Source organism: Thermobia domestica, chromosome 5, assembly GCF_964235325.1.
Source record: "Thermobia domestica chromosome 5, izTheDome1.hap1.1, whole genome shotgun sequence".
NCBI classification, from domain to species: Eukaryota; Metazoa; Arthropoda; class Insecta; order Zygentoma; family Lepismatidae; genus Thermobia; species Thermobia domestica.
The window spans coordinates 289,487,990-289,506,113 of record NC_137458.1 but is presented as its reverse complement, the minus strand read 5'-3'; the positions used below and the strand labels follow the sequence as shown (position 1 = coordinate 289,506,113).

Genomic DNA, 18,124 nt, shown 5'->3' with positions numbered 1-18,124 from the left:
AAATATCAAAAGTACTAATAACAGTATGTCAGATGTGTGTAAAGAACATGAAGAATTGCAACGAAACTTTGAGTAGGGACAATACGCAAAAAAATAAATAAATACGTTTTTTTTTATTTTCTGCGAAAGAGCGGTTTTAGGGGACAAAAGCCCCCATCCAAAAGTTTGAAACTTGAGGCCCGAAAGGTCACAAGAAATGAACCAAAGTGAATGAAATTGTGCAGAGATATTGTAGACATAAAATGAGGTAATACTGGTTTCGTATTTTCCTGAAAAAAAAGAAAAAGGTTTGGGTGTGACACAGACCCCTACAAAACTTTGATCGTGAAACATCAAAAGTGCGAATAACAGTATGTCAGAAGTGCTTAAAGGACATGAAGAATTGGAACGACATATTGTGTAGGGACAATACGCAAAAAATAAACGAATGGGAGTTTATTTTCTGAGGAAAAACGGTTTTAAGGGACAAAATCCCCCACCAAAAATTTTGAAATTTGAGGCCTAAAAGGCAAGAAGTGTACAGAATTGAATGAAACTGTGCACAGATATTGTAGACGTAAATTGAGGTAATTGGGTTTCGTATTTTCCTTTATTAAAAAAAAAAAAAAAAAAAAAAAAAACCGGTTGCGTATATCACGGATTTTTTAAACTGTTGGTTACGAAATGTCAAAAGTGCAAATAACTATACGTCAGAGGTTCTTAAAGAGTATGGAGAATTGCAACGAAACCTCGTATAGGGACAATTCGCAAAACAATAAACGAAACGTGTTTTAATTTGTGCGGAAAACAGTGTTGGGACCTAGGCCGTCTCAGAAAAAAAGTAAATATTACCGTAATAGCGCAGGAAGTAGTGGACCAAAGCAAATGAAATTGTGGGTAGACATTTTAGAGACCCTATGTAAAATAAGGTCTTTCGTGTTTCTGAAGTATCCCTATCCGTTTTCCTTCAAATTTGGCACATCAACAGCAAACAGTAAATTAATCGACACGTGTTTTTTTTTTTTTTTTATGCGGAAAAACATTGTAAGGGTTAAAGGTGCCTCCTGAAATGCTATAAAATACACTATACTGTTTGTGCTTGTTGTTGATCTGCCAAATTTGAAGAAATCAGATGGAGACACTTGTGAAACACGAAAGGCCTTATTTTACGTATCCAATATCTACATACAATTTCATTCACTCCGGTCCACTTCTTGGCTTTCGGGCTTCAACTTTCAAAACTTTGGGTGGGAGTTTTTGCACCCTATAACCCTTTTTTCGCAGAAAATAAAAAACCCGTGTTCATTTATTTTTTGCATATTGTCCATACACAAATTTTCGTTGCAATTCTTCATGTAAATTTAGGCACTTCTGACATACTGTTACTAGCACTTTTGATATTTCATGAGCAAAGGTTTGGAGGGGTCCGTGCCCCACCTAAAATTCTTTCTAGAAAAACACGAAACCCGCATTCCCTCATTTTTCGTCTACAATATTTGTGCACGATTTAATTCATTTCGGTCCACTTCTTCTTGCCTTTCGGGCGACAACTTTCAAAATTTTGGGTGGGCTTTTGCCCCCTAAAACCGTTTTTCCACAGAAAATAAAAAACACGTATTTACTTATTTTATGTGTAGTATCTGCCTGCCAAATTTTTATCAAAATTGGAGTGTTACACTTGGGAAGTGTTACTTGTGTAGCTTCTTATTTCTAAAGGAAATTCTGAAATAGAGATTTATTCCGCAATTTTCTTTTCGATAAAACAAATATATAGGCCTATGTTGAGATATTCAGAAAAAACGTAAACGCCTGAAAACTAAATGGCCACCTCTCTTTGCTTTCATTAATAATTTTACAAAAATACAGTTTTAGCTTCGCAGAAATACAGTTGTAGCTTCGTTGGTTAAGGAATTCACCTCCCAAAATGATAAACAACCGTTTGAAGAGCATACTCTCTCTTCATTTGCGGACAATATTGCCTCCGCATGGTCATGTGAATCTTGTATTTGGTTTGAGACTTTGCAATGGATATCTTAAATGTACTGTGCTGTACCGAGAAAATTAATATGAAAGCAAAAGTATATACTATATTTGCATAAGGAGTAACACTGAAATAAAAATACAAGACAAGTTAACAATTCTGGTTTGTCATACAACTCACTAATTATGTAGAAAAGTCTGCCGAAGTTACATACTATCAACAGTCTACAAATAGAAACCAGACTTGTGGTTAACCTGAAAAGATACGTATATTCTACACGAAATGTTCCAACTTTCATCTTATATTTGTCAATCACTTTTCACAATGTTGCAGCCAAGAATGTGACTGTTTAAGAGTATTATCTTTGGACACTAAGAATATATTTCACACATGTGTATTTTTCTATTCTCAGTATTTCTTCAAAGATACTTGACACATAATTTTTCACTTTTCTAACGCAAGGGTTTGAATACCTAATATTTACCTTACTCAAATTTAAACTCCATTAATTTTAGTTACCGGTACTTATTTTAGAACTATTTCATTCACAACATGAAAATTTTAGATGTCATGTTAGCAGTTATTACAGCAACATACTTCACACTACAACCTTTCCCTCACTCCTGTTGTTCGGCCATGTTGTTTTCAGGCGTTTACGTTTTTCTGAATATGTCAGCATTATTTGTTCTATCAAAATGAAAATTGCGGAATAAATCTCTATTTCAAATTTCCTTTAGAAATAAGAAGCTACTGAGTCATAATGTTATATGAATCACTTTTACTCTTCTAATAGAAACAAACCCTTGACCCCCAAGCGTTACCGGACCAAATGTTCTTTGGACGAAATGCGCTTTGAACTAAACATCCCTGGACGAAATGTCCTTTGGACCAATTCTCCTTTGGACGAAATGTCCTTTGGACCAATTGTATTTTGGACGAATTGTCCTTTGGACCAAATGTCTTTGGATTAAATGTCTCTGGACGAAATGTTCTTTGGACGAAATATCTTTGGACTAAAAGGGTGGCCACCGGGTGCGCCAGTGTGAGTCACGGTGAGTGGTGTTTCGCAGTAGGTCACGTCCTTTTGACCCACGATCCACTGATCCACTCACAAATCTTGACCCATTTCACCCACTTACCAACCGACCCACTGACCCACTCCATCTTTGATTTTAACATGTCTTTTTCTTTCATTTAAAAGACGAAACATACATCCACATAATTTTTTCATCGATTGCGAAGGTTGGCTTAATATCATAATTGTAATGGTAATTTCTTCTTAAGGTGAGAAATTGATATGATTAAAAAGCCCATCTTGACGTGGGTACAAGTTACCTTCCAAAGTTATTAGAAACGCTTTCTCACCCCGAAAACTATGAATTCGACAAATATTTAAGTAATTTTTGAGATTTTATTTTTAGCTCTTCCAGACCATCATCCTGTCAAGATGGGGATGAATTTGGATGTAGCCTCCACTGGGAGCATCAGTATCCATCTCAACGACCGAGAAAATTATGGATAAAACACTAACATCAGTCGTTTTACACTATTTTTACATGTCACACCTCCCAACTTCCATAACTTCATACTACTACAATATTTTCTTCTTAGATTGAAAATAATATGTCCCCCAAGTTTAGTAAAGGTTGTCCCAGACATTCCAGAACTACGCTCTCCTTATTAGATGTGCTGGGAGATCTTACTCTTACTGGAAGTTGAACTTAAACTTAAAGGTCATCAGAACTGCTCCCAATGAACTTGGCGACCACGAAAGATATGGGTTGTATACTAACATTGGTTATTTTCAATTATTTCTACATGTCACAAATTTCACAAACTCCTTCATTGTGTTAATGAGGGCTTAACTTACATGGCATCTGAAGTTCCAATATTTACCTAAGAGACCCCCAAAATTATAGATTCGACACTAATGTAGGTCTTTTTTTATAATTTTGATGTCAGTCCCTTTCATTCCTCCTAGGACAGCAAACGGATACTGCCACTGCTAGGACTAAATTTGGTCTTAAATGGCATTAAAATTTCTACCAATTAATTTAGCGAACAGTGCTGCATTTAGAAGCTCGGCGTCCCTACTAGGGATGCACGCGAGACGAGACGAGACGAGACGAGAAATGGAAAAGTCTCGTCTCGTCTCGCAGCCTCAAATGTTGGTCTCGTCTCGCGTCTCGTCTCGTCTCGCAAATGTGAAGTCTCGTCTCGCGTCTCGCATAAAATTTTGAGTCTCGTCTCGCGTCTCGCGCGAGACTTTCTCGCATGGTCTCGCAGTCTCGCATATATTCTGGGTTAAAATTTTGCAATGTTTTATTCTATAGCTGTTAATGAATAATGATGTGATATTCTGGCCGAAGGCAGATATTTGACCTAAAAGTCCCTTGGCAAGGTGAACCCATGGTGGTTTGCCATTGCTTTCTGTGGGATGAATGTTCATAACATCCTAAGGAGACGGAACCTAGAGTTCAACATGGTATCCGAACTTGTGTCCACTCCGCTCCAAATTAAAAGAAAAGTTGTGCTGGAATTTGATTGGTCCAGCAATTAATTTTCGCATAGCATAATTTACAGCAAAACCAGCATAAATTGTTTGCTGGATCCAACATTGTTTTCCAGCTTAGAGTTCTCCAGCAATATTTTCCAGTATGTCATGTGGGCACATTTTTGCCCCGAAAAAAAAAGTCGCCAATGTAATTAGGATATAAAGAATATAACGTTTCCGTATATGTTTTTCTGAACTCATTGAACCAAACCCGGATCCTTTTACTATATGTATTTTTTAAAGTTAGCTAGCTATGGTGTAGCTAGCACCCATTGCGAGGGCTACACCCTCTATATGGGAAAGAGATTTAACATTATTATGGCGAAAAAAAATGAATTTCTGTTGGGCAAAGAGACATTTATTAACTTTATTAAACATCCATAAGTTTTATTTATTTATTTTTGTTGTACGTGAGGAGGTCCTGTTAGTAACAAGCGGGTTTACTGTGCATGATATGAAGGTGGGATATGGGCCGGTACGTGTGATGTGCTGAGGATACTAATGGTGTTATAGTCCGGATGATTTGGAGGTACGGTATATTTATATAATGCGAAAAGCAGTGAGAGAGGTAGACGTGTGGTGATGGCTGTGAGTGTAGGGAGCGTCGCTGTAAACGGTTTTAAAAAATAAAGCGTGTTCGCTGTCATACCGTTGAGTTATATATTTAATACGAAGAGCTTCAATATGATAAAGAAGGTGAGGAAATGTGATACGGTCGTACAATTCACGGGTTGGACTTGGTAATTTAATGCGGTAGGCTAGGCGGAGAGCATGACGTTTCATTATTAACAGCTTTTCGTAATATTTTGCGCTTGCTGATACCCATGAGGTAAAACCATATGTAAGAACGGGACGGAGGAAGACCTTGTAGGTGTTGATGAGCGTAGAAGAATGGAGACCCCACGTTGTACCTATGAGACATTTAAGTAAATTTAATCTATTTTTGGCTTTGCTTACAACGGTAGCGAGGTGTGGACGCCATGTAAGATGATGATCAAATGTTATACCCAAGTATTTTACTGTCTTTGAGTGCTGTATGGCAGTATCATTGACGGTAAGGGCAAGACGAGCTGGGTTTCGATGAACTCGTGATCGACGTTTTGGTGGAATAAAGACTATGGCCTGAGTTTTGGTAGCGTTTATTGTTAAGCGCCACGTCCGACACCAATCGCTAAAGCGACGGATAGCTTCATTCATCGCATAGTTTATTTGAGAGATAGTTTTCGTTAACGCCAGGAAAGCCGTGTAATCGGCGTACTGAAAAGTATGAATGTTTTGTGGTAATGACGGCATGTCAGCAACATAAAGCAGATACAGCAGTGGGGACAAGGCAGAGCCTTGTGGAACGCCGCTATGAAGAAAAACAGGATAAGAGACACTGTCATTGATGTAGATGTAAGCCAGGCGGTTTGAAAGAAAATTAAAGATGAAGCGGATGTACGTAATAGGAAGACGGAAAGACAGAAGGTTGAATAAAAGTCCCAGATGCCATACTTTATCAAATGCCTTTTCGAGATCGAATAAAACTAAACAGGCAGGCTTGGAAGAATTGTAATGATTAGTGATCATGTTGGTGAGGCGAAGTAACTGAGCGTTAATACTATATCCTGGTCGGAAACCAACTTGATGTAAAGGTAGCAGTTATTTCGCTGTTAAGTGAGTGTGAAGTCTTTTGACAAGGATGCGTTCCAATATTTTGCTGAAAGTCGGAGTTAATTGTATGGGCTTGTAAGATGATACGGAATTTAGTGGTTTGTGTGGCTTAGCAAACATGAGTGTTTTGGAAGTCTAGCACTGAGGGGGAAGATAACCTGTGCGGAGAATAAACGTAAATATAGTTGCTAAAAGTGTAGTAAGGCGAGAGGCGCTTCTTTGACATGACGGTAAGTGATTGAGTCCAGACCAGGGGCAGTATTGCGTTTGCGAGCCGTGACGGAGTTGATATCTGTTACAGTGATAGGCGTAGCAAGAGGATGGTCGGGTAAAACATGAGACGTGCTGGGTTGAAGTTCTGGTGAATTTATGTTAAAGGTATGTGTGGGATGCCTGCGAGGAATGGCTGCTTCAGACGGCGTGAAAATAGATTGTAGATAGGTTGCGAAGGCGTCTGCTTTTTCTTTATCTGTCTGAAGAGGATTTTCATTTTCTAGGAGAGTATAGGTAGTATGTGTCTTGCGACCAGTAAGCATGTTGAAACGGTTCCAGTATCTGGATGGGAGTGCATCGTCTCCCAAATTATTACAAGCTTTTATCCATTGACGGAGTTTATATGCTTTAACATAATTGTGAACTGTGCGTTGAAATTGACGATGTAAATGCAATGACTCTAGATTTCCTGTGTAATCTCTGTAGAGTGCTCGTGAACGTCTGATAAGTGGTAAATAATGGGGTGGGAGCGTTGGGTGATAACTATGGGATGTACTAGTCGGTATAAAACGGCTGGTAGCATCATGGAGTGCTGTAGTTATTCTATCCAAAGAATTATGAAGATCTTCCTCCGTTTCTGATAGAGTTGAGTTTGCAAAAATGCTACTAAGGTAATTTCGATATCCTGGCCAGTCGGCTTTGTCGAAGCGCAATATGTTAATCTATATGTAAATTTCTTCGTCTTTATTTAACCAGATTTCAACCTTGTTTTGCCTGCTTCTAGTCCGAGGAATGCTCTAACGTCACAATATCCAAAATTGACACGGATTGTTCCCTTAGAATAGGTTTTAACTTTCTTTTCAGAACGTTTAAACTCTCTAGCATTAAATTTGTGGAAGCAGCAGAGAAAATATAAAAATACGTTACTTGTGTAGGAGAACAGTGCTGCCATCTATTGTCGCCTATCTCCCTTTACACCAGCCACCAAGGAATAACATTACTTGTGTGAACGGACTTGTGGATAACATATACTAATATACTAACCTAAATAACTGATATACAACATAATTATGTTATATACTAATAACAATTATATCAATGGCTCGCCGCGGGGAATAGTGATAATTAATTTTCAACACTTTAGACACTGTCAAGTATGCTATGCACTTACCTTAGTTTCCTTCTTCTGAGGGAAATATATTGTTATATTATCATCCTTCCTGCAGCTACTCTTCTGATCTTTGTCGCTGTCGGGGTAGAGACTCGCGTACTCTTTCTTGTGAATATTTTGCAAGTGTTTCTTCACCGCGTTATATTACGAGAATGCATTTTCAATTCTATCTTCTTAGGCTTACATAATTTACAAATAGCCAACTCAGCATTCGTCGCAATTTCAAAGTAATCCTGGAACTTACTTTTACGCCCTGCTGTTTCGGATGGATCAAGACTCGAACTTGCAGAAACAGTAGCTGAATCCGTTTCACTTTCAACTGGGTCCCCATTTGGCTCTTCTAAAATATCGTCGCCACTATCAACATTTACACGTTTTGGTCGTTTCCTTGAAGGGTGATTTTCCATTATAAAGATGTTTCTATACCACCAAAAGCGCTTGTAGATAACAAAAGAACTCCTCACAACAGAATACGACCCAATTCTTTTGGTTCGTTCGCGCTTATAGCAATGTTGCATTATCGCATTTTATCAACTTTCGCTTTCAACTTATATAGTGTTGCCATATCTAGAAAATAAAATTACTGACATATATAGGGCCATTCCTACCATCTCCCACCAAACCTATAGGGCCATCCTACCAAACCAGTGTTTGAATTAAACTTCTGAACTAGAGGGGGATGTTTTTGATAAATATATACAAAAAAATACTTACTCCATGTAAAAATATTATGTTATTTCTGCGAGCCGGACCGGGGATAAACTTTAGCGAGAGGGAATTTCCCCGCCAGCCCCCAACATTAATCGCTAGCAGTAATGTGAAAAAGACAAACAACAGAAATATCACATTTCGCAGCAATAGGGAGTCTTATTCGCTTTTCAGACCAAAAACAGAAGTTCATGTATTCGTGCGCGCCCGCGTGTGTGTGTTTGTGTCGCAAAATAAAGTCCTAAATCGATGTTGTAATAAATTTCCAATTTACAAAGCTTTTCTTTTTTAATGATGTTTAGAAACTAAAGAAGGCTTTAATTCTGAAAATCAACCTTGAATAATAACAAATCTCATAAAATGTCTATTGCCCCAATCACTTTTTTGTTACTGGAGACATTAACGCTCAACTTAGAAAACTCAATAAATGTAAAATCACTAAACATACAATTAAATGTAATTCATAAATGTTGCGAGACTGCGAGAAGTCTCGCGAGACTTCTCGTGCGAGACTTAACCGAGTCTCGTCTCGCATGGTTTAGTCTCGTCTCGCAAAAAATTTTGAGTCTCGTCTCGTGTCTCGTCTCGCAAATGCGAGACGAGACGAGACTTCTCGCGTCTCGCGTGCATCCCTAGTCCCTACGCACTTTTGCTCTCGGCGCCCCCAATAACTACACACTTCTCCGTCCCTTGATCCCTAACTTACAAATAAAACTTAATTCGAATATGCTTAATTAGTGAATTTATTGCAGTTAAATACCACTCACTAGATGCTACAGCTACAATTACGTAACAAAAAATAAATGGGAAACATGTTCTGAATTATTTTCAGATTTCTTACGCTATCATTAAATATATTAGAATAGTAAAAGAGGACTGCTCATGAAATAGTATATTTGCTCTCGATTTTTTTAACTTTTCATACGAAAAAAATTAAAATTTTAAACTTTGCGCTCTTCAAATATGTTGCCCTCTAGGCACGGGCCTAGTTGGACTAATGAGAAATACGGCACTGAAAGCTTACGCTTCGACTCTAATATTGGTTGATTTCGATATTTTTTGTCGCTACGTAACCACCCTGGGTGCTAATGGGAGCTTAATTGGACTTGAATTGAAAGTAGAACTGTTTACCTAAGCGCCCACGAAACTATGGATTCGATACTAATATCGATCCTTTTCTAGCATTTTTGATATAGGCCTATATCCCGACAGTACTCTTTTCCAGATTGTAAGAAATATGGTTAAAATTGCTCTAGACATATCAGAATTATGTCGAAACACACACATACATCCACTTTCATATATATAAATACAGAGTGAGCGAGCGAGAAAGTGAGAGAGAGCGACCAAAGGAATCACCACTTCCACATTGCAAAAGCATATATCAGGTATTGAATTGAAAATCTATGTAAAGACCTTCTGCTGTGGCATGCTTCATAACGACAATTCCAGTCTGCTCACGTGACCTTTGGGGTTCATGAATTTCTTGCGAGCGTTCCGACTTTGGATTCTCTGTTTATACCCTCTTTTTATGCCTCGGATAATTTTTCAAGAATATCAATGACATGCTGTAATACGAATGTTCAGAAGTAACCCCTATATGACAAATAGCTGCAAATAAATACACCATAATTTATTCATTGCGATGATATTATTTTCTTAATTTGTATTTAACATTCACATATATCATAGAATACCAACGTACTGTGAACCCCTGTTATATTTTAAACATAATAATCACTTTGTTCTGCAATGATTGTATGTTATATATATATACAACTGACGTATTTTAATGTAATTATTTTATATAATTTTTCATGCATTGCGGAAAATAGAATTTCATACAAAAACATTGACTCAGATAGGAACCGAAACCTCGACCTTACGATTTGAAATCCAACGGCGTACCACTGAGCTAACACAAGCGCTCCACGAATAATACTTCTAGCGATATACAAAGGTATTTAAGATAATAATTACATTCATATCCACTGCAAACGCTGTTTTTGTTCTACTTTGACTTTTATTTTAGTACTCAGGAGAGAATAATGTTCTATGTCTTAACTTTAGCCATTCTTTTACATATGGAAAGATTCGTTTACGTATCTAAATATTCCATTAAGTATGGAGAGCAAAATGACAAACAAGCATGTGCTGGCATTAATACAGTTTCGAAATATTGTATCATTAAGTATTTCAATCAATGTTGCTTTTTTATATATAATTGGTAACAAGTCTTATTATATTTAAAAGAAGAAAAACACATCTGCAAGATTTTTCCCGATTGCAAAGGTTGGCTTTGAGGTTCGAACCTGGTTTACTTTTTCCCGAAGATACCCGAACTTGGACTTAGAAAATTTTTGCCTCGAAACAGCAATAAAGAATGCGCTCAATCTTTTTGAGACAAGGTGTACATTTTCGGGGGAAGCAAAATATCGCGACAAAAATGTGATATGACTATCCATAATTAAGCCAAAGGTAAGAAGAAATTTATGGCCTCCTGGGAGCAGTACACTCAAATCACCTTGGCAGTCAACATGTTAAGTAGCCGGTATGTCGAGTCAAAATCGTAATGAATCATACCGCCTCTGGTTTTTTCCCACTTCGAACACTGGTTGGGAATATATATATTATTCTCTATGTCCCTAGATTGATAAAATGGAGTGTTACTAAAAATGACTCCTAAGAGAAAAGCGGTGGTGCTGGAAACATTTATGTAAGTCCAATAAAACAAATCTTGCAGCAACAAATATTTGTAAGGTGGCTCACTAATCCAATTAGAGTGCAATCATATTCGTTTTATGCTATGGTATTATATAACTGCATAATGATAATTTTGTGATAACATTGAGATAATATATAGACCTAGAGGTGATCTGATGCGAGATCTTATATTATCTCAATGGATAACATGGGCTCTTTACTGAATACCAGTTGTTGCAATTACACGACTTCTAAATTTACAATTCGTACCCTCTTAACTGAACTATTTACACTATCATATTTCTGAAAACATATCTATACCACTATTGATTACCTTATCTGCCAAGGAAAATGTTAAATGTATATGTCTACAGTAACAGCCCACACGAAATATTTCTGTTAGAATTCAGGATGGCTTCGCTGAATATAAACTTGCCGCAAATTTGGACAAATCGGGTTCTCCATATGAAATAATGCTCTGATGATTTTAGTTTCATTCATAACCTTCTCGCTCCACAGAATTGAATTTTATGCCGCTTCATTATGTAGAACGTATAACCAATTAGATGTCGTTCGCCATCGATTAAGGACATGTCCGAAGTCCGAACGCTCTTCTAACCTGGAACTTAGTTGGAAAAGTGCTTTGTATTATTTGTCGCTGTGTTTTGCCTTCACCACCTTCAATGGTTCTATCACTCGCGAATTTCCGATATAATACCGTACAGAAACACAACACTATGATTTGGATTGTAGTTGACAGTAAATTTCTAACTTCAGGAGTTTTAAGCAAATCGGAGTGTTACACTTGAAAAACCTTGCTTTTAGTTATATCATCATCTTCACGAAAGATGGAAACTGAAGTCTTCTCACTTAGAACTATTGTTTACAAACTTTCTTCAAGTACTGAGTGAACATTTGTAACGTGGTAGTTTCATCTTTCCTTTATGCATTTATTTGTACACAGAATAATGCTAGTTGTTTCTAGTTTCTTTTTTAAACTTTATTTTATTATTTTCTTGTATGTTTATTTATACTTATTTTACCCTATTATGTGTTATTCTCCTTAGGTTTTGCCAGTTAGCGCATATGGTTCGGATTTCACGTTAATCAGTAGGTCCCGCCACATGCTGCTGAAAGGAATATAAACTCAAAATCAACTCAACTCTTCTTAGTTTTTCGCTTCTCATAGACCATTGTACATTCCCCTTGACAACTTAAGTTGCCACGGCAATTTTTCATCAAAGCGCAGAAATTCATGGATTGGCATTGCTGGTTTTAACCGTGAAGTAAGTTTGGAGTCTGCTTCCTTATAGGATTGTTGCATTTTCTTTGTATGATATATTGACGAGAAGATAACTCGATTTTTTGCTACAATGTTTTTTGAGGAGAAAGACTCAACTGGATTGATTTCAAAGACTCTAGAAGGAAGGATTGAAGGTCTCTAAAGGAAGGATTGATTTGATTTTAATTATGTGTTTGCAGTATATTTTCTCCCTCAAAATTGTAACTTTTCAAAATGTTTCCTTTTTTAATATGTATATGCCTCTTGGCAACTTAAGTTGCCTTGCTAAATAACAGGAAAATATTTTTAAAGCATATTCTAATATCTATTTTAGAGTACTATTAGGACTAAATAGACCAAAATCTTTTCAAAATACCAGTGGGGAATTCTGAGCACTAATGAGTTAACCATTATGTATTGTTCCTAGCATGGTAATAATAATAATAATAATAATAATAATAATAATAATAATAATAATAATAATGATAATAATAATAATAATAATAATAATAATAATAATAATAATAATAGCTCGATATCTCTGGTGCGTGGGTCTCTGATTCGATCTCAGCTTCGCCGAAACGGCATTGTGGTGGACAAACACCATGTACGTGTGTTTTCTCGGGCTTCTGTTTCCTCACATGTTGTGAGACCTTGAAACGAAACAACAAAAGTATTTTCAAACAATAATAAAAGATAAATAGGGAAAATTCAAATAATGAAATTCGATTCTCCATATATCAAAAGGGTCTGGCCCAATATAACAGACCACTCTAGATCGTTCGTTCCACCCTTGGTGAAACTAATCGGAAAATTCTAATTCTACTATAAATAAATACCTTGAAGAAAAATCACGAGAGTGTTTTGCATGTTCTATTTATTAGGAAATAGAATATCCTAATCCAGTGGTTCTCAACCTTTTTTGACTGACGGCACACTTTACTACTGAACGTCCGGGACATCGCAACACACTTGTTTGATATTTTTATCATAAATAATAAAAATAATAAATAATAAAAATAATATTTGTTATAATAATAAAACCAATTAGTTTTTTAATGACTCTATATAGCACTAAGCATTATTGCTACCGCTGGAGGCGTTAACTGGTAGAGCCGGTCTCGATTTTAACTAATTATTATTAAATTCTTCATGATTTTTAAATTCTAAAATTTCGCGACACAAATTAGAGGATTGCGTGACACACCAGTGTGTCGCGACACATTGCTTGAGAACCACCAGTAGCGTATTTACGATTTTGTTTCGGAGGGGCTTTGCCTGAAAATGTGAAAATTCTGCAAGGTATTTCATATACTTTACTATAGTAAGTAAGGTTTCCGGGGGTTGGGAAGGTTTAAGCCCGGGAGCCTCCCCCTAAATACGCCACTGAGAACCACTGTCCTAATCATAAAGTATATGACACACACAAGTTTCCTATACAATATAACCTTTTTCTTTAAGTGTTTTTAGCGTAGCAAAATGACGGCAAGCCGAATCACAAAACATTTGTCCTAAAAGAAGATGTTAAGTTAGGAGACATATGTGTAATTTTGACAAATAATGCAAGATGGTGGGTATGTAAGAAGTTCTTGTGAGATGTCCTGGTTTTCATATTATTCGTTTCCTAGTAATAATTTATTTTTATAAAGAGTTTAAGGAGTTTGTTTCATTAAACAAAACTGCTTTATATATTTTACCATGTCTGTTCGTCTGTTTAGGGGACGAAAACTTTAAGAATTCTTTAATGGATCAGCATCAATTTTGTCCAAGACGTAGAGAATCAGAACATAAAAATGAGATTCATTGTTTATGAAATTATGAGATTGTGGGTAAAGGACAATCATTTCCGGTTTTAATCTAGATTTCTATAAGTTCATACACAGCGAGAATTAGTTTCTTGCGTTTGAAAATAAAACGAAATGAAATCTTTAAGTTCTACGTCCCACAGTTATGCCGGTTAGGCTAAATGAGATAGTGATGATGAGAGATGAGTGAAATGGTGGAATGAAGAAAGTGGGAGGAAACGGGAGAACCCCTAGAAAACCCACGAGCACGGTGTTTGTCCACAACAAAGTCCACATGGCGAGAGCTGGGATCGAACTAGGGACCCCAAGCACCGGAGGAGAACGCTCTACCACTGAGCCACCGCGCCCCCATTTCTTGCGTTTGACAAAGAGTCTGAAGCAGGCTTGCCAATCATACGATAATTATAGCGATATACGATAACTTAAGCCTTAAAGTTATTTAGATAATGCCCTTACGATAATAGGTGAATATACGATAATTTTAGAACGAGCAATTTTTTTGTTTTTGAATGTGCAAATAAATTATTGATGGGCATTAACTCTTTGCGGCACGGTGTTTCTAAAACGTTATCTAAAATGTGGTATAATATAAGTACCACCGTGCTTCAAAGAGTTAAATAATTACAATACACACACACTCAGGGGCGGAACCAGGGGGAAGGGGGAAGCGATCAAAGCGATCGCCCCCCCAGAAGAGGAAACTTTCTTATTTTATATATATAAATAAAACCCATCCTAAAGTTTGGAGCCCTTAAAAGTAGCAGTATAACAACTCACCGCCCCCCCCAGAAGTCGGTCCTGGATCCGCCCCTGCACACATTGAGGTTTTTAACAGTCATTCCCGCTAAACAGGAACACGGTGGCTCAGTGGTAGAGCGCTTGCCTCTAATACGTAGAATCTCTGGTTCGATCCCCGCTAAAGTAAGTTTGTAGTAGACAACATCATTTCCTCCCACACTCTCATTCTACTAATTACTCCATCATCATTTACTTACCTTAATCATCCGTCTTCCTTAGCTTAAAGGACATAAACGTGGGACGTTAAACTAAAAGATTTCATTCCAGCTAAAATAAATGAATAAGTATCTGATAATTGGTAAGTAGCAACCATGCATCCATTCTTTAATTTCAATTAATTTCAATATCAGGTGCCGGATAGTCGTATCTCCGTTTTCCACACTACAGTTGATGGCTGTACCGTGATCTTGTCATGTCTCATCTGGAACATGACCAACGTGATTGTTAGTTTCAACATGTCACATGTCCAATGTAAATTAAACAAATTGAAAGATTTTTCGGTAATCGTGTAATATGTAAAGAAAAAAAAATAATGGTCCTTTCGCTCCCCTGACTTGTTATCTCCTGGCTTTTTGCTATGGGGGGCCACGGTGGCTCAGTGGTAGAGCGTTCACCTCTGGTGTAGGGGGACCTTGGTTCGATCCTCGCTCGCGCCAAGTGAACTTTGTTGGGTGAACAAACACCGTGTGCGTGGGTTTTCTAGGGATTCTCCCGTTTCCTCCCACTTGCTTTATTCCACCATTTCACTCATTATCACCGTCTCCTTTAGCCTCGGCAGCATAACCGTGGGACGTAAAACCGAAAGATTTCATTTCATTTCTTTTTCTTTTCTATGGGGTTACTTATAACCCGAAATTTACAGATATTCCGTGAACTATACAAGACCAGCAAACCAACATTTACACAACTATTGAGAACCTCTTAACTCTTCATGCACTTGTTGCCAACATAATGAAAGAGTGAATCTGTGTTTGTTTAAAATGGCAGGCACTCTGAACATATGAAATTTTCTTTCCTTTCACATTACATTGTTGTCAGATGTATGTAATGAACACCATGTTTACTAAACTTAAGTGTTTTTTTCTCGTTTTCAGTAACTGCATGTGATAAACAGTAACAAAGTTACATGTTGTTGCACTCAAACCCCAGCAGTGTTGCCACTGCACGGTGTAAATATAAGAAAATAACGGATTAAGTAGTTCGCCATTAAAGAGGCATTTACTGCTTCCTATGCATGTATTACTTAAGGCTCAAAATAACACACACGCCTCATCCGGGTTACGTTTTAAATGGAACACTCTGTATAATTTTTATTTTAACCTTCCCCGTTTGTGCACCGAAGCTAAGGGCATGGATGGTAATGATAATATTAAAAGAAATGGTGGAACTAATAAAGTGGAAGGAAACGGGAGAACTTCGAGAAAACTTATGGGCACGATTATTGTCCAACACAAAGCCTTTACGCGTGAACTGGGATCGAAGCAGGAACTCCACTTACCAGAGGTGTGGGCTTTATAACTGAATCACTGCGGCTTCTAGAAAAGTATTGTGTATCTAATTACCAATTGATGTTTATTCAAAATGTTTTAATTAAAGTTTTGCATAACTATTTGAAAATTGTTTTAATTAAAGTTTTGCATAATTATTTGAAAATTGAAAGTGCAAATTTTCTGTCTATGACTTAATAAAATGTCTTAATGTGTTCTCCGCATTAGTATAGGATGGTCAGGGATCAAGTTTTTCACAGGATTGTCCCTTTTTGAGTAAGTCGTCTGGCGTCCCGAAAAAAGCACAGACAGAACCAAAAGTGTCCTGTTTTCCAATAATGCGTTTTGGTTTTGGCTCCTGTTACATAGCATATTAGTATTTTTTTTTTTTTTTTTTTTGCGTGGATTTCAACAGTGATTTCAAGGAAAAACTAATTCTTTTACTAGAAGTTCGGGAATAAAATAAATGAATTGAAGAGAGTCGATTTGGGCTCCTGTCAAATTTAAAAGATAATATAAATAGTAAAATTGGAATAATCTCAAATAAAACTGGTTGAGACAATCTACACAACATGAATCACGACATAAAAATCACTATACCTATATGAACTGCCAAATTATCATAATTTGCCATGCGTCCCCTTTCTTTGTTTTTTATTTTCTCAATCTGGTCACCTTACATCAGTAGTATGAATCAAATAGTACAAAACGTACGAATTGGAAGACAAAAAAATGATCTACCCAGGAACGCCCGAAGAAAATTTTCTAGGGGGAGCACTCCATGGTTGCTATACTCTGTCTGATATTTAATATGCGTGGTTCCCTATGTTACCTATACCTTTTCGCGAGAAAGGAGGGTCGGGCCCCACTTTGCCCCCACCTTCGGGGGCCCATGGATCTACCACAACATCTTCGTGGATTCATATCAAGTAGGGATGTGCACAAAACAAGATTTGTGGATGTCTCGTCTCGAAAATGTGCTGTAAAAGTGATGTCTCGACTCGAAAAATGTATATTTCTCTATTGGAAAAGCCGTGTCTCGACTCGTCTCTTGCGCATCCCTAATATCAAGGTATTTAAAAATCAAAGCTCGAATTGAAAGTGGAGTCCCCTGGATAAAATAGTGAAGCTCAGCTCTACCTATCTTCTTCAGATGACAAAGAAACATGCTATGTTATGCTGCGTTAAGGCAGGAGCGCTCTCAGAATTTTTTTGTTAGAAGGAGTTCAAGTTTTTTGAGGGTCCAACACCAGAAATCACTACGTCTATATAGTATTGAATGGGTATTATTCTGCGCTCAAAAAGTCGATAAGTAATTATGAGATGGTTCCACATATACGAGGGTTGGATTTTTAGTAATAGCAACACCGCTATACATATTCTCGGGAACAAATCAATCCATTATAATTCATACCAGAGGTAGGTTAGATGCCGACCCTCCTTCAGAGCACATGAACTCGCATGCTCTTTCTTCTATATGCGCGCAGCACCAGCAGTTAGAAGGCAGTTCAGAGTGAGTGCTCGTGGACTATAGTCACGCTGCTTGAGTGCTCGCGAAATACAGTCATGTTTACGAAGGAACATCAAATGAGCTGGTTGAAAACTGAATGCGTTTGAGGTGGGAATGTAAAACAGTGCTGCGAAATATTGCAAGATGTTTGCGGTGCAAGTGCATTACCATACCGTACAGTAGCAAAGTGGGTCAAAGCCTTTAATGGCGGACGCCAAAATGTCACCGATATGCCTCGCTCCGGCCATCCTCCTGTAAGTGAAAGTGATGTGCAGAACAT

The 18,124-nt window shown here is 37.3% G+C and overlaps 1 protein-coding gene across 2 annotated transcripts in view; it reads right to left on the bottom strand.

Moving 5' to 3' along the window:
• LOC145686678 (NACHT domain- and WD repeat-containing protein 1) overlaps positions 1–18,124 on the bottom strand; it is a 1,466,154-nt gene that overhangs the window by 92,258 nt on the left and 1,355,772 nt on the right. The window lies entirely within an intron of this gene.